The 24,885-nt window shown below is 34.3% G+C and overlaps 1 long non-coding RNA gene across 8 annotated transcripts; it reads right to left on the reverse strand.

The window, feature by feature from the left end:
* Nucleotides 1-5,820: 5,820 nt before the first annotated feature.
* On the reverse strand, nt 5,821-12,227 carry LOC127262293 (uncharacterized). Of its 8 annotated transcripts, XR_007841113.1 has the most exons (6): nt 11,682-12,227; nt 10,974-11,155; nt 10,358-10,845; nt 7,050-7,458; nt 6,462-6,707; nt 5,821-6,197 (listed from the first exon to the last, which is right to left on the reverse strand). It is a non-coding gene; the product is annotated as an uncharacterized LOC127262293 (long non-coding RNA). The 8 variants fall into 8 exon arrangements; XR_007841112.1 differs by having other exon boundaries at nt 5,821-6,707; XR_007841115.1 differs by lacking the exons at nt 5,821-6,197; nt 6,462-6,707 and having other exon boundaries at nt 7,458-7,581.
* Nucleotides 12,228-24,885: the final 12,658 nt, after the last annotated feature.

Raw genomic sequence — 24,885 nt, forward strand, 5'->3', positions numbered from 1 at the left:
AATCAAGGAAATAAGGAACGATACAACTAGATTTGGAGTGAACCATAGGTATGTATCACACCAGTTGCTTTCCATAAGCCTTGTACACCGGAACTTAAAGGTACATCACATCAACTCAATGGATCAGATTAGTAGCCTGCGAAGAGAAGATAAGTGATAGAAACTCTAACAATAATATGTATAAGTGATGTATTAGCAAAGATGAAGTGAAGGAAGATCGATACGGAGATCGATTAGAGTACGAACGAATGATGGATGCGTAATGAAGCAATTTGAGTAATCGGGTGTAGATTGTGCACAAGTGAGAACAGTGTATGGATTAGAAGTGAAGAGCGATGGATGTAAGGTGCTTTGTGTGTGATGGCGAGTGTATGAAAGAGGATGATGGCAACTGCGATAAGTGCACTGTGAAGCAGTGTATGGAAGAAGAGGGCAGCGGGTGTAGTGGCGTGAACTGAGAATGAAGAAGATGAACTCTATTTGCCCTAAGGGGCTGGTATATATATATATATGTATATATTCTCACAATGGGCTCGCCCAAAAGTGTATGCCCCAAGTATCAATTTTAATAAAATGGAAGTGATAGGAATGAAGTATAGTTTAACCGATATAGAAAGATAAATATGTTAAGCACGATCATCGTCAAAGCAAACAATGAATGTAGTTCATTTATGTAAGTACATACTAAATGAGCATCACGATTTATAGCAAGTGCAATGATCTACAGTTTCACGATGCGTGGCACAATATTATCCGATACATATATAAAGGCTTATAATGCAAGAAAATCGTACAAAAGTAAATAATAACACTTAAAACACATGCAATCTCAAAAGTTGAGAATATGAAATTATCAGTATCTTGAAATATATAACCTCTCTTCGTGACAATAGTCATTTTGAAGTTTCCGAAACCGGAAGAACCTGCAAGCACAATTTGTCGGGATTAGTGTTTTAAGTTGGATCAATAGTCATTTTGGGTGACGGTCACGTGCGTTTTTCTGGCACCAGAGGGCAAAAATAATGTTCGGAGTACACATAATGTCCTGAATTGCGAAAGTGGAAAAAAAATGTTCGAAAATGATAATTGGACCTACATATAGGGCATTTTTTGCAATTTTTTTTAAATAAGTGTTCATTTATTTCAGTATTGCATCGGAGCTATCGATTGAAATCGCATTCCGGCAACTGTAATAGGTCGTGAAGTAAGAATTTATCTCAACCGTCATGGTGTTCAATCACAAAATATTTTGGCTGCTTGCAACTTTGATTTGCAGTTTATATATGTGCTTAGTGGGTGGGAAGACTCAATACATGACTCAAAACTTTTAAATGATGCATTATCAAGAAGAAATGGACTTCAAGTGCCTCAAGGTAACATAGTTATTAGGGAAAATTGTAAAAAATGCCCTGTATGTAGGTCCAGTTATCATTTCCGAACACTTTTTTTCCACTTTCGCAATTTAGGACATTATGTGTACTCCAGACATTATTTTTTCCCTCCAGCGCCGGAAAAACGCACGTGACCGTCACGTCCGCCTTCGTGGCATGGCCGACGCAAACGTGGACGACGCCATTGCTGTGTTGTAGTCCGCGTGGTCGTCGGACAGGTGACGTGGAATTATCTTCTTTTTAATTTCACAAATTAGGACATTATGTGTACTATAAGTATTATTTTTGCCATTTGGTTCCGAAAAAACAATTTGTTCTAGGGTCGTTGGATAACTTACGCGGAATTATTTTTTTAAATAAATTATAACTTTTAAAAATTTTAATTTGGCCCGATTGGACCAAATTGCAAATAACCAACTGGACCAAATTGAAATAAAAAAAACTTAGAACAATTTTTTTTTCGGCACCAAAGGGCAAAAATAATACCCGACGTATACATAATGTCCTAATTGCGAAAGTAAAAGAACAATAATTCCACGTTACCTGTCCGACAACCACGCGGACGACAACATAGCAACGGCAGCGTCCACGTATGCGTTGGCCATGCCACGAAGACGCACGTGACAGTCACGTGCGTTTTTTCGGCGTCGAAGGGCAAAAATAATGTCCGGTGTACACATAATGTCCTAAATTGCGAATGTGAGAAAAAAATGTTCGAAAATGATAATTTGACCTACATATAGGGCAGTTTTTGCAATTTTTCCCTAATTTTTATTATATTTATATATTTTTTAAAATAGTGACAAGCTAACTATTTTTTACTATTAATTTTTAGGTATATATTTTCTTGTGGATTGTGGATTTGCTAACCTGCGTCAATTTTTAGCTCCATAAAGTGGTGTTCGATATTATTTAAAAGATTTTGGTGGTCAACATCGTCATCCTAGAAATGCAAGTGAACTATTCAATCTTCATAATGCATCATTAAGAAATTTGATTGAGAGAATTTTCGGTATTTTTAAATTGCTATTTACATTTTCTAAAATCTCCCCTCCATTCCCATTTCAAACATGCAAAGTTAGTGTTGGCTTGTGATGGATTACATAATTTTCATGGAAAGAATGCCGATCTGATGATTTTCCAGTCGAATATGAAGATCAAGATTCTCCTTGATGTAGAAGATGAAAATTTAGAATTTTTTTTGTCAAAGTGAACTACAACACAGAACATAAGCTAATGCATGGAGAATAACTATTGCTAATACTATGTAAGAAATGAGACGGGGTAAAATGGTGAGGAAAATATAGATGGTGAGAATGAAGATGAAACTAATGAATAATTTAATGTATTTTTCTGACTACTGTATTTTTTGTATTTTTATTTTATTATTTGAATATTTTTTATTTACAAATGTGTTTTATATAAATTATATATATATCAATAAAAATGATTATTCCACAATCATATGAAATCTATATAAATTCATTAACAATCCAATCAAATATATAAAAATCCATTTAATTAATAAATAAAATTCATCAAACTCTGCGTAGACTATGTAGATTTTCTAAATCTACACAAATCCATAAACTTTTTAAAATCCAATAAATTTCTATAAAATCTCAAATGAATACACACACCTTAGACTAAATGTTTTACTGCTTTTCCTTGACTTAAAATCCAACCTGAAAAATCATCGGTATAAAAGAGTATAAATTGTATTATAAGAAAAATTGGGCTAGAGTTGATCAGCTTGTGCACTATGCGAGTCCCTGAGGGACATTGAAAGTGGAAGAAGCGGCATTATCGAGCTTTTTTATTTGAAATTTTCTAATTTTAAGCCAAAGTGGATATTTTTTATTTTTTGGCTTGGAATTAAGCTCATTTAATCTTTTACATTACCTTTTTTTTTTTTTTTTTTTTTTTTTATGTGAGTTATAGGGAATTGTATAGAAAAGATAATAATAATGAATGTGTATAATTTATTAATATTTTTGGAAAAACGACCTAATTGTTTTACGGCTTTTCCTGACTTAAAATCCGACCTAAAAATTCGTCAGTATAAAAGACTAAATGTATTATAAGAAAATTTGCGGTATTTATATCCTGTCTTATATAGAAATATATGTGGTATGGATTATATAATGTCCTTCAATCTCCCTATATTGTGTTATATAAAATTATATAATATGTTATGTTACATATTGTATTAATATTTATTTTGTGCATTATATATTGTGTTGTATATAGCTATTTATTGTGCTATTGTGCCGAAATTAGAATATGTTATGCTATATATAATTATATAATATTCTATCAAAATATATACCGATTGGATCAAATTAGAATCATACTAATTTGACACCATCACTACGGTAATCGATGCTTAATAAAAATTATACTTTTTTGGTAGGTTGGTGAATTGGTTGGTAAGTATAATGATATATATTAGCAAGTTTATGGAATATGTCATTAATTAATATAGTAAAATTAGGTGAATTAGGTTAAATATTTTGGAATTTTTATACTATTTAACTGTTTTTTTTTTCAAATATCACATTAAATACTTTTTACTGCTGTTGAACTTAGTTCTCAAGCAAGATGGTAGTGTTTTCTACTATGTTGTAAGTCACGCCTACTACTACTACTATTATTATTATTATTATAATTATTATTATTATTATTATTATTATTATTATTGTTGTTGTTGTTGCTGTTATTATTGTTGTTGTTGTGTTGTCGTTGTTTTCGTCGTTGTCGTTGTTGTACGTCAATAGTTATTTTAATATTGTATGTAATCCAATATTTATATGGTGAATAAAATAGGCCAACAGCAACTCGTGGAGCACAAAAGTTACCGGGAATAACTCACATATATGGACGAAACCAAGAAGGGGCTTGGAGGTGCACTTGACCCGAAGCCTAGAAAAAAAATATATAAATTTTAATGTAGAAAGTAAAATTTTTAAATTTAATTTATGAATTTTGCCCCATCTTTCTCTTCTCAATTCATATTTAGTATTTTATTTTACTTTTTATTTTATTATCTTAAATTTATAATAATCTATAACATTTTTAATTATAAATAAATTATATCAAAATACAGTTTTTTTTTCATTTAAATAATATTTTTATTGATATAATTTTAAAAGTATATGATATAAATTATATTCTCTCGATAAAAATTAATATTCAATACTAAATATTATTTTTTAGAATACAATCTCCATAATTCATATAAAAATATACTTCAAAGTAAAATAACAAACAAAAGCACCTACAACGTTTTATGTAAAATATTAATCTTGTACCGTCTTTTCTTTTTTTCATCCATTTTTTTTATCACCCCCTTATATTGTCAAATGGTATCAAAGATGCTAAGATGACATCCAATTCGTGGAAGTGAACTGACGAACAAGTTCTTACAATTTTTTTCCAACCACAAAAGTTATTTTGGTTCAAATAAAAAATGACTGTTCACTTCATGATTAGAAATAAGATGAATCAGACTCATGACCGTTCACTTCGATCAATCCCATGCTCCTCGCAAAATTTGTTGAAGGCATTTGAAGTGAATTCCCTCGTTGATCTGTTCTCATTGCTTTGATTTTTAGGTCTGCGTTGTTCTCAACTAAAGCCTTGAACCTTTAGAATGCATCAAATGCTTTGGATTTTTCCTTCAAGAAATAAACCTATGTCTTGCGACTATAATCATCAATCAACAGCAAAAAAAAATTCTTGTTACCGAATAATGCTGGAGTGATAGGACCACAAATGTCTGTGTACGCCAATTGCAAAGGCTTCGTGGCACGACTTCCAGATTCCTTTGGGTAACAATTCCGAAATTGTTTTCCCAAAATACAACCTTCACATAATTGATTTGGATGATTTATCGAAGGTAAACCTTATGCCATTTTCTCCAATGTCATTATCTTCAGCCCGTAAAAATTCAAGTGGCCAAATCGTTGATGCCAAAGCCACGAAGGATCTTCAATAGACATGTTCATGCACTTAACGTGATCTGGATAAATGTTAAGTTCGAACATTATGTTGTTTGTCAACGGAACCTTTGCAACTAGCTTTCCATTTCCATTTCTCATTACCAGCCTATTGCCCTACATATGAAACTCATATCCTTTTTTCAATAATTGGCCCATGCTTAAAATGTTGGACTTCAAGTCTGGTACATAATAGACGTGAGATATAAACTCATGTTCTTGATTCTTCAATTTGATTAGAATATCACATTTCCCTATAATTGGCACCTTTGAACTATCTCCAAAAAGAAATATTTCCTTTCACAAATTCATCAAGATTGGAGAACAAGGATTTGTTTCCAGTCATGTGATTGCTAGCGCCGGAGTCAACAAACCAAGTCTCTTGCGTTTTTTCTGATTCACCTTTGCAAGACAATAGCAATGTGGATTCCTCTTCTTCTTTAGTAGCCTCCATTTGGTTCACCTTTTCAACTCTATTTGAGTTAAATTTGTAATCTACTGCAAAGTGTCCAAAATTTTGGCAGTTGTAGCATTGGATGTTATTCTTCCATCCGCAACCTCCATGAAAACGACCCCGTCTTCCTCGTCCTCGAATTCTTTGTTCATGTGAGTCCATTTTAGCTCTACCACCATGGTTTGCCTTCATTCTTCCTCGTTCAAAACCGCGGCCATGACCATGACTTCGTCCTCCTCCTCTGCCTCTTCCTCTGTTGTTTCTGAATTGCTCATTCTCATGTTGTAGTGATAATTTCAATTGCAGCACCTGGACAAACGGCTCTTCTTGTCGTTTGATTCTTTCCTCATGGGCCTGTAATGACCCCAAAAGATGATCAATAGACAAGTCTTACAAATCCTTTGATTCCTCAATTGCAGTAACGACATAATCAAAATTTGGATCCAATGATCTGAGAGTTTTCTCATTCACTCGAACATCATCGATGGTTTCGCCATATCTCTTCATCTGAGTGACGATGGCAAGGACTTGGTTCACATAGTCTCCAACACTTTCAGAACCCTTCATTCTCAATGATTCGAATTCTCCCCTCAATGTTTGTAATCGAACTTTGATTACCTTATCTTTTCGTTGACAAGGATTTTGAAGAATCTCCCAGGCTTCCTTCGTCGTGCTTGCCAATGAAACCTTTTCGAAGATGTTGTCCTTCAGACATATGTGAATGAGGGAGAGAGCCATCTGGTCCTTTTTCTTTATTCTGTTGTGTGCATTTCTTTGTGCTACTGTCATCCCTTACGTAGTTGCAGATGAATCATAGCCTCTGTCAACAATATCCTACACTTCTTGCGATCCAATGCTTTCATCCTGATGGACCAATGGTCATAATTTTCTTGAGTTAGTTTTGGGTTTTGAAATGGTAGAGTGCTATTCATTTTGATGCTTTTGTGGCAGTGGTGGTGGTGGTGGCTTTGATACCACTTTGTTGGATTTGGAAGAAGAAAAAATTCCAATAACTGACGGGGGAGTGGATAATTCAAAAACTTGTCTTCTCACTCCAATAACACTAATACACAGACATTATAAATAGCAGTTACAAAGCAACCAAACAGTCCCTTAACACATAACTCAAACATTGAGAAACTAAACGCACAACACACAATAATTAATACATAATTTAATGAGAATTTTAACTCAAGTTTATATTACCAACATAAGCTTGCCTTCTCAATCCAGGCATTGCTTTATCGGTGGGAGTACTTTCCAGTTTTATGCATTGTCCTTCACAACTTCATTTTGGTGCTGCAGAAAAGTGTTACGCTATGTAGCTGGAACAATCTTGGATTATGGTATAGCCATGCATCCAATTTCAAGTTGATCGGTTATACGAACAACGATTGGGCAGGTTGCTTGGAGGACAGAAGAAGTAAGAAGTTGGAGTTCATAGAAGCAAGAATCGACAGCACTTTCAATGTCTGAAGCTAAATACATAGCAGCGATAACGTCAGCTTGTCAAGCAGTTTGGTTACATCGTATTCTTGCAGATTTTGTTCAAAATCTGAACCAACTGAGATCTTTTGTGACCACAACGTAGCGATTTCCATGCGAAGAATCCAGCCTACCACCGAAGGACAAAGCACATTGATATTCGATTACATTTTATTCGAGATATTGTGTCAAGGAATTTAATAGCAAGTCACTCCCTCGAGACAAGCATGTTGACTTCCGGTCGAAGCTTGCACTACAAGAAAAAATCATTTTTGTAACAAAACTTTTTTGTCTGTAAATCTACTTTTTCCGTTGCTAATGACATTAGAGACGGAATTAGGAATGAAATTACGTTAGCTACGTGAACATTAGGGACGAAATTCCGTTATAAATATATTATTTTTTTGTAGTGTTGGTGTTTGTACTTCTGAATCAAGGGTGAGTATTAAGATATGATTCAAAATTAATAAGGATATAGTTTTATAATTATTATTTACTATATTTAGTTTTAGAAAGTGGATTTTATTAATATCTATTCCATATTTATTTTTGGATCCTAATTTCAGTAAATTAAGACATATTTTCATTGAATAAAATTAGATTTGAAGCTTATCCAAGAACAGCCCTGCACGCTCCTCTCTCTGCTCTACTTTTTCTTCATCGTCTTCAGTGTGGTCTTGTAGCAATTTTTCTTGTGATTCGCAACAATCATTCCATTTATCTAGTGGATTTATCCTCGCTTGCGGTTTTTCTATATTTGTTTTTCCACAAAAGTACATTACTTTTTTTCTTATCTTGCAACTTTTTTATGCTTCAATTGTTTTCGATCCACTTCTGCAATTTTTTTAGCACGCTTTTTAGGCTAAAAAATCCTATCACCCAAAAATCTGATTAAGAAAGTTTCTTTTGCAAGAACAGCAAGAAAGACGCATGCAGTGACTAAGGGTTTACAATGATTTTTGGATAATGTCAATTGAAAATAAAAATGTACTCCCTCCTCCATCCATGATTTCCCATTTTCATCTGATGAAATCAATATATTTATTTTTTTTATTAGTAATTGTGGCCAAGTTGGTATGACCCCCAAGACTATGGGTTCAAACACCATGATGCCTTTGATCAGTCAAGCCTATAGCACAGGATTTTTCTAAAAAAGGAAAAAAAAATTGTTAAAATTTTCTTTAATAATCATCGAATCGTTTATACTACAAAATCCACACAAATCACATAAGCAAGAAAATAAAGAGTTCATCAAATACTTATTTTTTATTTTTTTATATTATACTATAAATCAATTTTATATTCAAAATATCACATAAACACTATTTATATCACATCATACAACTATTTAGATTCAAATTTTTTTACGATTCAAAATTCAAACCTAAACGAAACTAAAATGGCCAAGTTTAGCAAAAGATGTTGTGAATTTATATTTAGTTACTAAAGTTGCTATGTAAATAATATCTATATATCTATAACAATCAGAAGAGTGCATAGCCATTAATGTTGTGTCAAAATAATCTTTGGTTAAAACAATTTTCATTCGTCAAGTTTGCCATTGATTGTGGTAGGAGTTTATTTATCACCTATATGTGATCGCGTTGTGTCTCTTTCTTCTTTCTGGTACGTAGTTCTGTTCTCCATTCTCTATATTTGTCAAATACTACTCTGAAACAAATATATGTAGCCAGCTCACTAGAAGTTTATCTTTTTTCACATTCTATTTCCTTCAATTGCATATCGAACTTTGTTGCTCGTCCGACATGTAAAGCATATATGGAGGGAAAATTTGGCACTCTGATAACTTGTTGTAAATTGAGAGTGTTATAGTTGAGTTGTTGGTAAACTTAAAATGTTCTCCTTATATTCATTCTGGAGGACAAAGTTGTTTGTTTTATACGACGCTAATGTTCGATGATGCTAACAAAATCATGATCACATCTCCGGTCTAAAATTAACATTCTAGAACATGAGCATCATATACAACAAACAACATTGTCCTCTAGAATGAATATAAAGAGATTATTAAGTTTACGAACAACTCAACTATAACACTTTCAATATACAACAAGTTATTAGAGTGCCAATTTTTCCCTTCATCAATGTTTTACATTTTGATTGATTTATTTCTCTTATCCTCAACTTAGGATGAGCAACAAAGTTGGATCTGCAATTGAAGAAAAAAGAATTTGAAAAATAAACAAACTTCTAGGATGAACATGCTATATGTATTTATTTCATAGAAAGATCTGACAAACACAGAGAATAGAGAATATAACTATACATGAGAAAGAACAAAGAGAATCATCACGATCCCATACCCGTGATAAACAAGTCATGCTACAATCAATGGCACACTTGACAAATGAAAATTGTTTTAAAGTTAAAGATTCCATTGACACACTAATGGCTAAGAACTATTTTAATTATTTTTGATATATAGATATTATTTACATTGCAACTTTAGTAACTAACAGAAATTCACAACATCTTTTGCTAAACTTGGCCATTGGTAAAAAATTTAAAAATTGAAATAATTGTACGATGTGATATAAATTAGTTAGTATAGTATAAAAAATAACTATTAGATTTGATATTTTTGGGGGGAAAATAATGGTGAATAGTAGAAATCAACCAAATCTTCCAACCAAACACAATTAATTTTATCACAAATTTAGTGATTCAAATCCAAGAGATTCTTTCAAGAAATGAACTAATTTGTATAGGAGTTGCAGCAATCATCGGACCTTGTATTCTAATGCTGAATATATTTTCATCAGAACAAAGTAAGGTTGTATTCATCCTTCCTTTCACTTAGAAATCCATCTTTAAATGGAAAAAATGTACCGACCATGGAAACAATTTCAAAATAAACCGACAAATATACAGACATATATATTTTTTTAAAAAGGCATTAATTAGATAAATAAATAAAGAGATGACAAAACACAGGTAAACAAACTAAAAGGTAGCCTCCAATCAAACAAGAATGGAAAATCAATGTAGATGTCAATAAATCAAGAAACCTCATATATTATGTGTTCGCCATGTTCCACATCGTGGCAGTTTGTGGCGAGTGACAAGGTCCCACCTGTTGCTTACATGGAAACAACCCCAGGTTCTATTATTGCAAGTAAGTCATACAAAACGGATTAAAACACTTAATACACATGCAATTGTCAAGAGTTTTCAAAGATTAACTATCAGTATGTTGAAATATTTAACCTTTCATTTCTTGACGGTGAGGATATGCTTTTTGGTACAACCTGCATTCTCAATTTATCAATAGTGTTTAAGGTTTGATGAAATTCGAATACTTAGATCACAATTTAAAAAATGCAGAGACATAATAAAAATCTATGGAAAATTAGATCTTAAGCTTTACATTCATTAATATTACCTGAGAGTATGGGCCTGAGCTTCTAGGCTGGCGCAACAGTCATGTTTTTGGGAGTTATCTTTATGCGCCCCATTAGTCAACTTGAAAGATTAAACCTTCAACTTTGAAAGTTATCTGTGTAAAACAATAAAAAATATTTACAATACCTAAAGTGGACAATAAAATCAACCAACCAGAGACAAAGTTCAGAAGATCACAATGTTAGATAGAATAAACTCTATAAAAATGGAGCACAATCATACCTCCGATTAAGAAAGCGAGAAGAACAAGGAAGAACACGGAGACAATGACTTTACAATAAGAGTTTATGATAAGTTGCACAGGTAGGTGGATTGTGACGCTTTGATAAGATCGCACGGGTTGTAATCACAAACACAACCCCAGGTTTAGTTCTAGTAACATCCATTACCTTTGTTAATATATCCTGAAGAATATTTTAATAAGTTCACTACATTACAAGTGGAAAGTGATTGGAATACAACAAGCTGTTATCAAAGTAAATAAAGTATAGTAAATGACTATGCAAAGACAAATAAATTACAGAGCATCAGTATCAATGCAAACAATTGATGCAGTTCATTTATCTATCTACATAATAAGTATGAGCCTAGCTATTAGTGGCCAATGCAATGATCTACACCTTCAAAATGCATACCATAACATTATAAGATACAAGTAAACAATGAATAAAAACACTTAAAACAAATGTAATGTCAAGAGTTTGCCTAACAGAAATGATCAGATTGTTGAAAGATTTAACCTCTCCTTTGTTGATAGTGAGACTATGTTTTTTGAATATTTCGGAATTGGTAGAATCTGAAAACACAATTTTCCATGAGTGTTTATGGATCAAATCAAATTCTTATACTAAGATCACAATTTAGAAAATGCAAAAATATAATAAAATCTTTGGAAAATTAAATCTTATGCTTTACAATCAATAATATTACCTCACGCCTTGAGTCTGGATTTCCTAGCATACTGGAAGGTCTACCCACCCCTCAGTTGTTGGGGTGGAGTATGCAGCCAGCACCATTGCCTCTTGACTTATTTCTTTATATGTGCTATAGTTCAATCCGAAAAATTAAACCTTCCAACTTTGAAATGTCATTGGAATGACAATATGGAGTGATAAATCGATTTTCACAATGAAAACCATAGGAAATGAAATGAAAAACTAATGTAACTCAGCCCCTAATACACCTACTAACATACGATTCGAACACAAGATGCCAAGAACCAACACCCAAAGATGGAAAAAAAACAACTTGCTAGACCCTATCCTCTCGCAAATATCGATCTATAACTATTTCGAAGACAAACCCTAGATTTATTTGACTTACAGTGGACAAGAACACATCACTCACAAAAAACACAAAAGTACAATCAAACAAAGGGTGAAGGAGACGTGGTCAACCTGCTCATCACTGAAAATAAGAAAGCAAAAAGGCACAAGGCTCTCTCAACTCAGTAAAGTGTGTATTGCTCTCAAACTTAGGTATTTTACAAATGAGGGATGACTCCTCTATATATAGACATTATAATGGATTGGGCCTAACAAATGCTACAGTATGTCCGGATAATTTCTATCTACATAAACATATGGATAAGGATGAAATATGTCTATTGGATAGACATCAACTTGGTCAAAGGCCAATCCTGGTATTTCTGGAATGTTCTAGAATGTTTTGGGCGGTTACCATTAGCCCCTCCATTCCGTTAGCCTTTGTGAATCAGTATGTCGTATGTCGCTTGATGTTGGTCGCAAAAAAATCTTCAAACAGACGGATGTGGATTAATAAGTGCATCAGCTAGACAAGTTGGGCCTTAGAAAATTGTCTTGGTTCTTACACTTGGGCTTTAGATCAATTTGGACCACAAATATCACATAACGAAATTAAAAAATAGCAGTAAAGAAATTTCAAAAATTTCAATACATGATTAAAATTTACAACTACACAAAGAAATAAGTACTACATATTAATCATATGTTTTACAGTATATACTTTTGTTCCAATATTATCATGTTTGATAACAATCAATAAAAGACATTATATATATATATCTGTCTAAAGAAGGTTGCATATGGATTTAAAGAGGACAAGGAGATAAGCAATGAAACCAGTTGTTGGTATAGATTTGGATTGTTATTAAGATGAGGCTCAAGTTTATTACTTGGATTATGATAGTAAAACTGTAGATTTTTATGAAGAGCATTCTTACAAATCAATGTATAGATTGTGTTTGTTATAGCACATTGAAACATCAGATTTAACCCCCAAATCCACGGGCAAAGGTGGAGCAAACTTTCACTATCAAGAGAAGAGTACAAAATATGCTCGAATAGATGATCAAGAGCCCACAACTCTCAATCTCCCAAAAACACCCTAAGGGCAAAACAATAACCCAAAAATATATATGAAAAGACTACTTGTCTAATTTTGGTATGTCTCAAAACCCAACCCAAGATTACTAATTTATAGTAAAAGCTTATGGCTAATTTGTTACCACAAGCAATGTGGGACAACTATTACTTAAAACTTTAAAACAAACCAATGTGGGACAAAACCACATAAAAAATTTCCACCTTGGCGTGTCCAACATTGTGAGCTTGCTCCACCTTCTCCACAAAAGCCCCATCGGGCTAAATCACCAACACTAAACTCCAATTCAACTCAAACATTGTTTGAACTTGAGGACTACAAAACATTTTGTAAACATATCAGCAGGATTCTCCTTTGTATCAATTTTTTTAACGCAAACTTTCTCTTCAGTAATGATATCTCGGATGAAATGATATTGCACATCGATGTGCTTTATTCTGTCATGATGCCTTTGGTCTTTAGTCAACTGTATCGCACTTTGACTGTCACAAAGAATAACACTAGTACTCTGATGTAGACTGAACTCGCCCAAAAGACCTTTCAATCATAAACTTCTAATTGCTCCTGTCACTGCCATATATTCCGCCTTTGTAGTAGACAATGCCACAATTGGTTGTAAGGATGCTTTCCAGCTAACTGCACAACTGCCAATACAAAATACATAGCCTGAGAGAGATCTTCTTCTATCCAGATCGCCAGCATAATCAAAATCTACATATCCAACCAGAGAACTACTATTTCTTCCAAACTCCAAACAGACATTCGAAATACCTTATAAGTATCTCCGAATCCACTTCACAGCCTGCCAATGTGGTTTTCCAGGACAAGACATATATCTGCTTACAACACTGGCTGCCTGCGAAATATCTAGACGAGTGCATACCATTGCTAACATAAGACCGACGACTGCATTTGAATAGGGAACCCGCGCCATTTCTTCTTCCTCTTCAACTGATTGTGGCGACTGAGCAACTGATAATACTGATTAGCAAAAGGGACACTAACTCGTTTGGCATTGTTCATGCCAAAATGCTCAAAGACCTTCTTAACATAGCTTTCTTGAGTCAAGACCAGTTTTCTCTGTCCACGATCACGTTGGATATCGCTGCTCCCAAATCCTTCATTTCAAATTCACTACTAAGTTGCAACTTCATATAGTGAATTTCGGATATATTCTTGGCAGCAATAAGCATATCATCAACATACAACAATAGAAAGATGCGAGTACCTTCGGCTAACTTCCGAAAATACACTTTATTGGCCAATGGATATGAGTGATTCCAATCTACACAATTCGACATACAAAGCTTCGACTTTATGATAATTCAAACAGCACTAACATTTTACAAATGATAAACGATAGCCTCATGCCTAACCGCGATTTGCCATCCCCATAAGCCATCAAAATATTAATTTCAATTTTGTGCACAAATAATAATTCCAATAATTATTATTGTTGTCAAAGCATTTGACCTACGCCACGTATAATTGAAGTCAAATTATATTTGAAAATTCTTAGAATGTGCACAAGTGATTATCAAATAATCACTAATAAACCAATTCTCATAAAAGAATTGCGAACCAACCATTCACAAATTAATTTATACAAAATTAATTCTAGTAACACCAGAATTCATTCTCCCAAATCATTTCCATCTGAATAATCATTGGAAATACTAGATTGTATTATCCTCAAATTTAGACAGCTTTCCAAATTTATTTTCCATATCCCCCAAAGTATCGTATCCAAGATCTTTCAAAAATATCGTATAAGATTGTTGGATAAATAATCCGGATTGAATGAAAATACGAACAAATCAAATTTATACTTTAGTCGCGTAGAGTCGCTTTCATTATACGATATTTCAACCCTATTAACGCCCCGGGTTACACAAAATTCATATGAGGATAAAACAAAACAACACTCGAATTTTAGGCGAAAAATCGAGCAAGTAAAAGTTGGAAGATTATTTGCACACACAAATTAATTCTGCAGACAAGAATCTGCATAATTTTTTCTTTTTCTCCTTTTCAACATTTGTGAAAATAAGTTTTATATAATGAAATTTGAAGTGTCTATTCGAGAAGAAAATATGCACATTTCAAATTTAAAACCCAAAAGTTGTTAATTGAAAATTTGCAACTTTTAATTTCAAATCTAAGAGATTAAATCTCTCAATTAAAATATATAATTTAATCTGAATTTTGAGTTTTTTTATTTAGAAATTAATTTAATTGAATTCCTACTTTTGAAAATAATAATTTCCAAAATATATCACAATATTTAGAAAATACGTGATTTTTCATACTACATCAGTATATAACCCTCCAGGCGCATGACTAAACCATTCATCCATATACAAATTCATTTAATTATTAAAAACTTCATTCAATGTCGTATAGGCATTCTCGAGAGCGCACCCACGCGACCCTTACGAGAATAGCTCGACACGACATTCCTTATCTTCGAATAAATCCAATAACAACAAAATAACCAACAAGTGCCGCACTATTGATAGATGCATCATAGTTTTTCTTGACAGTGAGGATACTCCTTTAAATCCTAAATCACTTTTAAGAACCTACCTAGCGTTGATTACCCAATAATCACACGATCTTATGTTGATTTTCTCAACCCATCTCTCCAAAACAAATAGAGAAACTAAAATCAGGCAAGCAAATCAATTGAAGATGATAAAATTAAACTCGAAATTAATTAAGTTCGGAAGCAACATTGATCAGGACTAAACCCTAATCACTGAACAAGAGCAATAGTGCAGCAGCTGAAGAGTGCAATAACCTTAATCCGAAAATGGAGTTTTTTTATGCCTTAATCTACCAACAATAGTCTTGTTAGTTTACAGATTTTTATAGTATTAGGTAGATATTTCAGAAGGTTGTATATATAATTTTTATTTATTTATATTTTAAATTTATTCTATATTCCTCTTTATTTATTTTCTTTTATATTATCTAACCTACAAAACAACTTACAATTTACTATACCTATTTCATATACATTCGTACATACATTTCATTTTTTTTATTACTTTATTAAAATTATTTTGTATATTTTTAATTTAGAAATACTTTTTTATACTCATTTCATTATGTTACTTCAATTTTTTACCGTTATTATAATATTATATTTGTTTTTGTTTTTTCTTTCAAATAAAAAATTCACTATTCAATTTACAAGCTGGGTATAAAGATACATTATTTTCTCTACAAAATATTATATTAAATACTATTTAAGAAATATAAAATTCTATTTTGATAATGTTATCAGTATCACACTATAGGCTGATCAAACCGCATACTCAAACATGTTAAACACTGGTAGATCAAGCAGTGCGATGTGCTCAGTTATTAGGGTTGAAGTATTTTATTTACGTCTCCAGAAGTATTATGTTTGTGTCTTTTAGTTTAAACAGATAAACAATGCTCTGCGACCAAGAGATCTGATCTTTCATAATATCTTCAACTTGAGCTAGTTAGCATTTTTATGTATTTGTATATATGGACAGGCATCATAAGGAAAACACCAACAGTCATGGAGTGTTTACCTCGTTTCTGCAGAGCCTGCATCGACAAAGCCATGCGCCTCGGGTATGTATCATCATCTTCAACTTCTCTGTTATTTATGTTCTGCTACTGCTACTGATTGTTGATCTTTACCAAGGAACAATGAATATCCCGCTTGTCGCACTGTGCGAGCCGCCGTTCTCTAAGAGATGATCCAAACTTTGATGCCCTGATTGCTGTTTTGTATCCAGACATTGATAAATACGATGAAGAGGTAACAATTTCCAATCAAGAACCATAAAGAATGTTTCCTTGGATGTTTCTTTTTCGCATCATAATCATCATCATCAATGTATATTGTCATTGCAGGAACTGGCTTTCAATGAAGAGGAGGTGGATCTCAACACTCAGGTCAATGATCTTTATGTTAAAGAGGAATGGACGAGGATCATACACAGCTTCTTGTTTTGCACTAAGTGATAAACAAATTATGTTTCATGGCAGGTCCAAGCTTCTATTTGTTTGATAGCAAGAATATGGAGAAAACAGCTTGTATACGTTGTGGAGCCAATTGGACAAGAGACAAGGACCGCACGTATGGCAAAGATTCCCACTTTCATGAAGGACTATGTGGAAGAATAGATCGAGTGGATTATTTCAATTGGGTTGAAGAGGTGTTCACGTTGCCTTGAGGCACCCCACGAAGCTGTTTGGATTGATGCACCGGAAGATGATTATTTTCTTGAGGGATCTTCTTAGCTAGTCGGTAACAAGTTGTAAATTTGTTGGTTCATCTTCATTGTTTGCACTTAATTCAACATTGGAAATTAGGAACGTATGTTGTAGGTTTTGATTTTTTGTGGTCGACCTATCGATGGTAAGTATTTTGTTTGCCCAAAGCACACAAGTCACTCAACAGGGACATATTGATCTTCCGGTTGATTGACAATTGCAAGTTATAGCTAACTCCATAAAGAATGGTTTGAATTGTTTCTGAACATCAAATATATACGCATATATATATATGTATAAATTCCCATGGAAAAAATGATTCATGTGCTCTCTACACCAATGAGACATCATCTGATTGTGATGAATTATTGAATCTCTTTAGAACAATGATTGAATGTTTCTTCTATTTTGAATGAATTATAACAATGGTAGGACTATTTTATTATTCAACAAGATAATGATAGAAAAGTGGATGATGTACAATGAAGGTTTGAGGTTTGTATATATATATATATTACAATAAACTCAAAAAGTCTCTTCTTAAAGCCTCGTAACCAACTTATTAAATTTTTTTGAATTTCAAATTTCAAATTCAAAATTCGAATTAGAATTTTAATTCAAATTTTCAAATCTGAAAATAAATTTCACAATTATTTCAGCACATTAATTTTCAACTATGTGTACGCTATAATTGATTGTTTCATATCGGATAATGAATTCTTTTTCCGGACCACATTATGGTGACCTCATTATGAATGATTGACTACATTAGATAGGTACCCCATCTGCTCTTAATTAAATCATTTTCTGATTTGTGCAGATCTTTTTATTGTTTTCTTCCATGGCATGCCATGAATGACGGAAGTAGTGTTGTCGGTATACCAGAAGACGCTCTCGCGGATGTCAATATTGACCAGTTTCTAACATTTATTATATGTCTAGGATGTTGGTTAATTAAACTGATCATATGTAACAGGTGTAATTTGTACATGCAAATCAACATATATAGCAATAGGAAAATTAGCCTTTGCCTCTGTTTTAGTGCTTATAACTTAATGAAATAAGTGCGTAGTTTGCCTAGTAGCTTGCATTGAAATTTTATCCTTGTATGACATTTTCACAGGCGCAGTATGGAAGGGAACCCCAATGGATATAATATAAGATCATCTTCATCTCGTTGATGAGTGAAAATTTTGCAGGCATAGTGTAGAGAACCGCAGCCCAATACATATAATAAAAGATCAGCTTCATCTCGTTGACGACTGTCACCCCAAGAAGCCATTTCCCCTTATTCTTGAATACAGTTGTATTGTCAAATTCTCGTTGCCTAGATACTCCAGCTTTAGTTATGTAAACTGGTGATGAGCTCAAACTCCTCTAGCATATCTCCCAACTCATATGAAAAGCATATAACATCACAAAAATTGATACAAGTAACGTTTCTAAATAATTAGCAGAGCGTAACTCCTGATAAACATGATGAAATAATTACAGCTTCATATACAGTGTTCTTCTAATAGAAAAATCTTAGTAGTAAACAATTTCATTTGGTAAATTTGGAGGAGATTATAGAATACTACCAACTAAATTAGTCATAAATTTATGTTTGCTACACAACAATTCAAAAGTTTGATTCATTCAGTAAGTCATATCAGTTATGGCTTGATTACTTATTTTATGCTAACTAATCTTTAGGTTGTAAATAAAAGTAAACTATTAATTCATTTATCAATATGCTTCTCTTGCTGACGAAACATATATGTGTGAATTTCATCTAAAAAATTAATTTTCAGCTTTTGATAAGTGAATAGAAACTGTGGAGTTACAAACTTAGAGAGAATATTAGTTGGGTTGAATATAATACCAAAAACCATGGTGTAAAGTTCGATCCATTTGAAAGAAACCTTTCCAGGGTCAACCTGAAGATCACGCAAACATGCATATTTCCACACACTATCCTCTGTCATAATGCGGTTGTACCATTAGCAGGTCACTTCAAGCATCACTAAAGAACTTCCATCAAAACTATGCAATCTATGTCTGTACTCCTCTTCATACCTATTAACAGTCATGATGCACAGAAAGGTTATGGAAATGAGCATATTTCTTGCTGAATAACAACACATGTTAATAATATTTTCATTTAAGTCATCAACAGAGAGTTTACTCTTAACTAAGTTTTAAATAAACAATTATGTTTATGTCCCACGGAGTGACCTCCAAAATTGTTGGAATATCAAAATGGAAGATCAGAGAGTTGGCTATGTCCTGAAGGATACTTTGGATCATTGAGGGAAATAAAGAACCCAAGATTCTCTCATATGACCTCATTTATTGCAAGTAGAAAGAAGTTCAATATTTTCGTAACACAGCATTTACGAAAATTTCTTCCAAGTAATACAAATAAATAAGTTCATTCACTACAAAGAGCAGCAAAAAAACAGATAAGATGTAGCTCTCAAAAGCTCCAACAAATCAACATATGCTAATGTCATTGTCTTAACTTAATTTTCAGCTAAATTAACTAACACTCTTGTATCAATCAATTAAGCTCCTAAAGCTACAAGTAATTCAAAATTCAGTCTCCGCTAAACAAATCTCAGATTGCAATATCAAATTTATACTCGATATTAAATTCACCTTAATTTAAGCATAATGGAATCGATAATCTGAATTAACTAAGATAAGAACTCGTCAACAAAGAAACTCAAATCGTAGCTTGTAAACAACTTGTATACTAACAAAAAATTGAGTGAGGAATAAGGTAAGAGGATCTGGGAGATGAATAGCTGCACATTGATCTCTTTTCTCTTTCGCTTCCCCATTTTTACCATGAAGATACCACTATTGAGTGAGTATAGATAATAGAATGTTTTCAGGAAGAGATCATCGTTCTTGCACACACAAACAACAACAACAACAACAACAAACATCGGATGTAATATTACAGTTTCCTGATAACGAAGTCACAACCGGGACGATTCTTGCTGCAAATAACGCTGACAACGTGGGCGTTGGAGCCAAATTGGAGTGGGTTCCTGGCGTACGCTTGATTTCCGGCTCCCTTGAAGCGGTGACGACCACCATCGTGTATCTAGAGTTACAATGATGTTATTTGACTAGGAACAATAACTATCTATTTATAAGCACCTCTAAACACCCTAAACCTATTTGTTATTAATTAGGAAAAGTCAAAAGGAACACTGCCAATTAAAACAGCCCTTTCGCTTTGGTTTCGGGTTGGGTAGACCTCTAAATCCAAGTCACGTTTCAACAATCTCCATCTTGATTTGGAGTTTCTCTAACCGTCAAAGGTTCGTCAGTATCTCTCAGTCGTCTCCTTCCTGTCAGATGCCCCAAGAGGACTTTAGCTCCTGCGAATATTCACCAAGTTCAAGCAGTGCTCGAACTTCTCCGTCGGTAGCGCCTTTGTCAACATATCACGGATTTTGTTCTGTAGAACATCACGGATAAAATTCAACCTCACATCCATATGCTTGGTTCTCTATTGATACACTGGATTTTTAGCCAAACTCAAAGCACTCTGACTATCACAGTATAACACCGGTTTCTCCACCTTCAGACCCAAACTCTGCACCAGACCATGTAACCAGATACCCTCCTTAATACCTTCAATCATTGACATGTATTCCGCCTCAGTCGTCGATGGTGCAACCGCATGTTGTAAAGTAGACTTCCAACTGACTGCACATAAAGCAAGTCAGTGATCTTCGTTTCACCAAGTCACCCCCGTAATCAGAGTCTGCATAGCCAACCAGACCATCACCATGGCCTTTATCATCATATACCAGAAAAATATCAGATGCTCATTTCAAATATCGCAAGATCCACTTTACGACTCCCCAATGAGCTTTACCCAGATTAGTCATAAACCTGCTCACCACACTAACCGCATAAGCGAGATCCGGTCTCGTACATACCATCGCATACATAAGACTTCCAACTGCACTTGAATATGGAACCATCTTTATGTAGCTAACCTCTTCATCTGTAGCCGGTATAGTGCTCCGATTAAGTTTAAAGTGTGCCGCTAAAGGGGTACTTACCGGTTTCGACTGATCAACAGAGAATGCCTGCAGAATTTTCTCAATATACTTTTCTTGAGAAACCCATAGCCGTCCAGCTTCTCTATCACGCCAGATCTCCATACCCAGTATTTTCTTTGCCGCACCCAAATTCGTCATCTCAAACTCACCATTTAGTAGAGCCTTCAAGTCATTAATTGCAACCATGTTTTTAGCTGCAATTAACATATCATCAACATACAACAGCAGATACAGAAAGGAATCAGTAAAAAATTTCTTCGAGTAAACACAGTTATCAAACTGATTACGAGTATAACCATTAGAAACCATGAAAGAGTCAAATCTCTTGTACCATTGCCTCGGAGACTGCTTCAAGCGGTATAGAGATTTCTTTAACAAGCATACCTGGTCCCCTTTAGAATTGTCGAATCCCTCCGGTTGAGACATGTAAATCCGTTCTTCTAGATAACCATGAAAGAATGTTGTTTTTACATCAAGTTGTTTGAGCTCCAGATCAAAAGCACCCACCATTGCCAAAAGAACCCGTATGGTTTTGTATTTCACCACAGGAGAAAAGACTTTATGGTAATCGATTCCTTCCTTCTGTGAGAACCCTTTTGCCACCAGTCTCGCCTTGAACCTAGCATGTTCAACACCAAGAATTTCCTCATTTCTTTTAAACACCCACTTGCATCCCACTAGCTTCACCCCTTTTGGTAGTGCAACAAGATCCCAAGTCTTGTTCTTTTCAAGAGACTACATCTCTTCATTCATTGCCATAATCCAGGTTTCTGCATCTTTACTCACCACGGCTTCTTTATATGTCTGTGGCTCATCAGAGCCAAGATCATCACCAACCGCCAGTGCATAAGCCACATAATTCATGTCACATGTATTGACACATTCTGCAAACCTAGCTGGTTTCTGAATATTTCTCTTTCCCTTTCTTACTGTTATGGAATCTTCAACCACAGTACCAGCGTCATCAGCTTCCCTATCAACTGGTTTCCCTTGTGGTTTTGACTGATTTGGTTGATTGGATTGATCAATAGTATTATTCTGCTGCTCTTCCTCTAACACAACTCTGTCAAGAGTCTCAAACTACACCCTCTAGTCAGCACCACAATCTTCTGTACCTGCAATACTTTCACAACCTCTACTCTGATCAAGCATAGCGGATTCATCAAAGGTTACATTTCCGTTAATAAGAAATTTACCAGGATTTTTACCTTTTGTACACCACAGTCGATAACCTTTGACTCTTGTTACATACCCTAGAATTATGCATTTTACCGCCCTCGGCTCCAGCTTACCATCATTCACATGACCGTATGCAGGGCATCCAAATATTCTTAGATTAGAGTAATCAGAGGGTTTACCGGACCATACCTCTTGAGGAGACTTTAAGTCAATTGCAGTTGATGGAGATCTATTAACCATATAGCTAGCAGTGTTAACTTCTTCAGCCCAGAATTGCTTAGATAAACCAGCAAATATGCGCATACACCTAGCACGCTTCATGAGGGTTTGGTTCACTCGCTCTGCAACTCCATTTTGTTGTCGTGTGTGTCATACAGTGTTATGCCTCACTATAGCTTCTTTCTTCAGAAATCATCATATAGAGCGTTGTAGAACTCCAACACATTATCAGTTCTTAGAGTATTGACCTATTTACCCGTCCGTTTTTCAACCATAGTCTTCCACTACTTGAACTTCTCAAACACCTCATCTTTAGTCTTCAGAAAGTACAACCAGACTTTTCTAGAATAATCATGTACGAAAGTGACAAAGTAAGAACAATCGCCCTGCAATTTCACCGGAGAGGGACCCCATAAATCTGAATGAACATACTCTAGAATTTCTTTTGAAGTGTGATGACCGGTACTAAACCTCAGCCTGCATTGCTTCCCTTTTACACAAGCCTTGCATAATTGAATTTTACCTATCACATCCCCACCAAATAAACCCTACTTGCTCAACACAGACAACCCTTGCTCACTCATGTGACCCAATCGACGGTGCCATAAATTTTTCATGTCATCATGTTTATCCAAGGACTGGGATACCACTGCCGTTCCCATCACTGAACTTCTCTGTAGAAAATAAATTTCATGCTGCAGTTTTCTCTTCATCATCACCAAAGCACCTTCTAGAACTTTCACCCACTCACTTTCACCATGATATTTTAAATCATTCTTGGCTAAGGTGCCGAGAGAAGTCAATTTCTTTTTGAGTTCAGGAACATACCAACAGTCAAATTTCCTGACAGTACCATCATGCAATTTTATCTGTACTATCTCGCTCCATTTTATGGCTAGAACCCCATCATCACCTAACTTCACCGTTCCATTCCACTCCTTGAAAGAAGTGAGTAGATCATGAGAGAACGTTATATGGTGAGAAGCACCGGTATCCATAATCCAGGAATCAGCAGTACTAACACTACACAATGTCAGAACTTCACCAAAGTCCCCATCATCAAAATTGTCTTGTACCACAACAACACTGTTGCTATTGTTACTAAAATCAACTTTTGTATTTCCCTTATTCTGCGGACAATCCTTTTTAATGTGCCCTTTCTTCTTGCAAAGATAACACTTAACTTTGGTAGAGGATTTTGATTTTGAACGCGACCTCCCATTCCCGTTACCCCTCTCCTGTGCAGAACTCTCTTCCAGAGAAACCTTTCTTTTCAATTCTTTGGACATTAGGGCATCTTTCACATCATTAACAGAAATTGTAGTTCTATTGTATAGCATAGTATCTACAAAATTCTCAAATAAACGAGGTAGTGAACACAGTAAAATTAGAGCTTGATCTTCATCATCTATTTTAACCTCAACCCCTTGAAGATCAAGAATAATACAGTTAGATGTATCAAGATGATCCTTTACCTAAGTACTTTCGGACATCCGGAGGGTGTAAAGACGTTGCTTTTTATATAGCCTGTTCGTAGGAGAGTTGTTTTGGTACTTCTCACATACTTTATTCCATAGCCCAAAAGCCGTCGTCTGATCTACAACCTCCCGTAACACCTCATCGTAACTGACAGCAAAATCGCAGAATGAGCCCTTGCCAAAATCTTTTTATTCACTTCCTCCTTCGTGTCTTTAAGAAACTTGTCTTCTCCCTCCAACGCAGCCGCACATCCTTGTTGAACCAGAAGTGCCCTCATCTTGACCTTCCAGAGTGTGAAGTCATTCAACCCATTAAACTTCTCTAGATCAAACTTGTACGAGGACAATTTCAATCAATGAGATATGACTCTGATACCACTTGTTATGAGAAAACGAGAAATAAAACAAATAAAGAACACAGAGGTTTTACCTAGTTCAGTGACAGTGTGTCAACCTACGTCCACAGGCAGGAACTGGAGATATTTTATTATACTGATTACAAAGACTTACAATCATGTCATTCGACTAGGAACCATAACTATCTATTATAAGCACCCCAAAACACCTTAA

This window comes from Andrographis paniculata, unplaced genomic scaffold, assembly GCF_009805555.1.
Source record: "Andrographis paniculata isolate CXL003 unplaced genomic scaffold, ASM980555v1 Contig65END, whole genome shotgun sequence".
NCBI lineage: Eukaryota > Viridiplantae > Streptophyta > Magnoliopsida > Lamiales > Acanthaceae > Andrographis > Andrographis paniculata.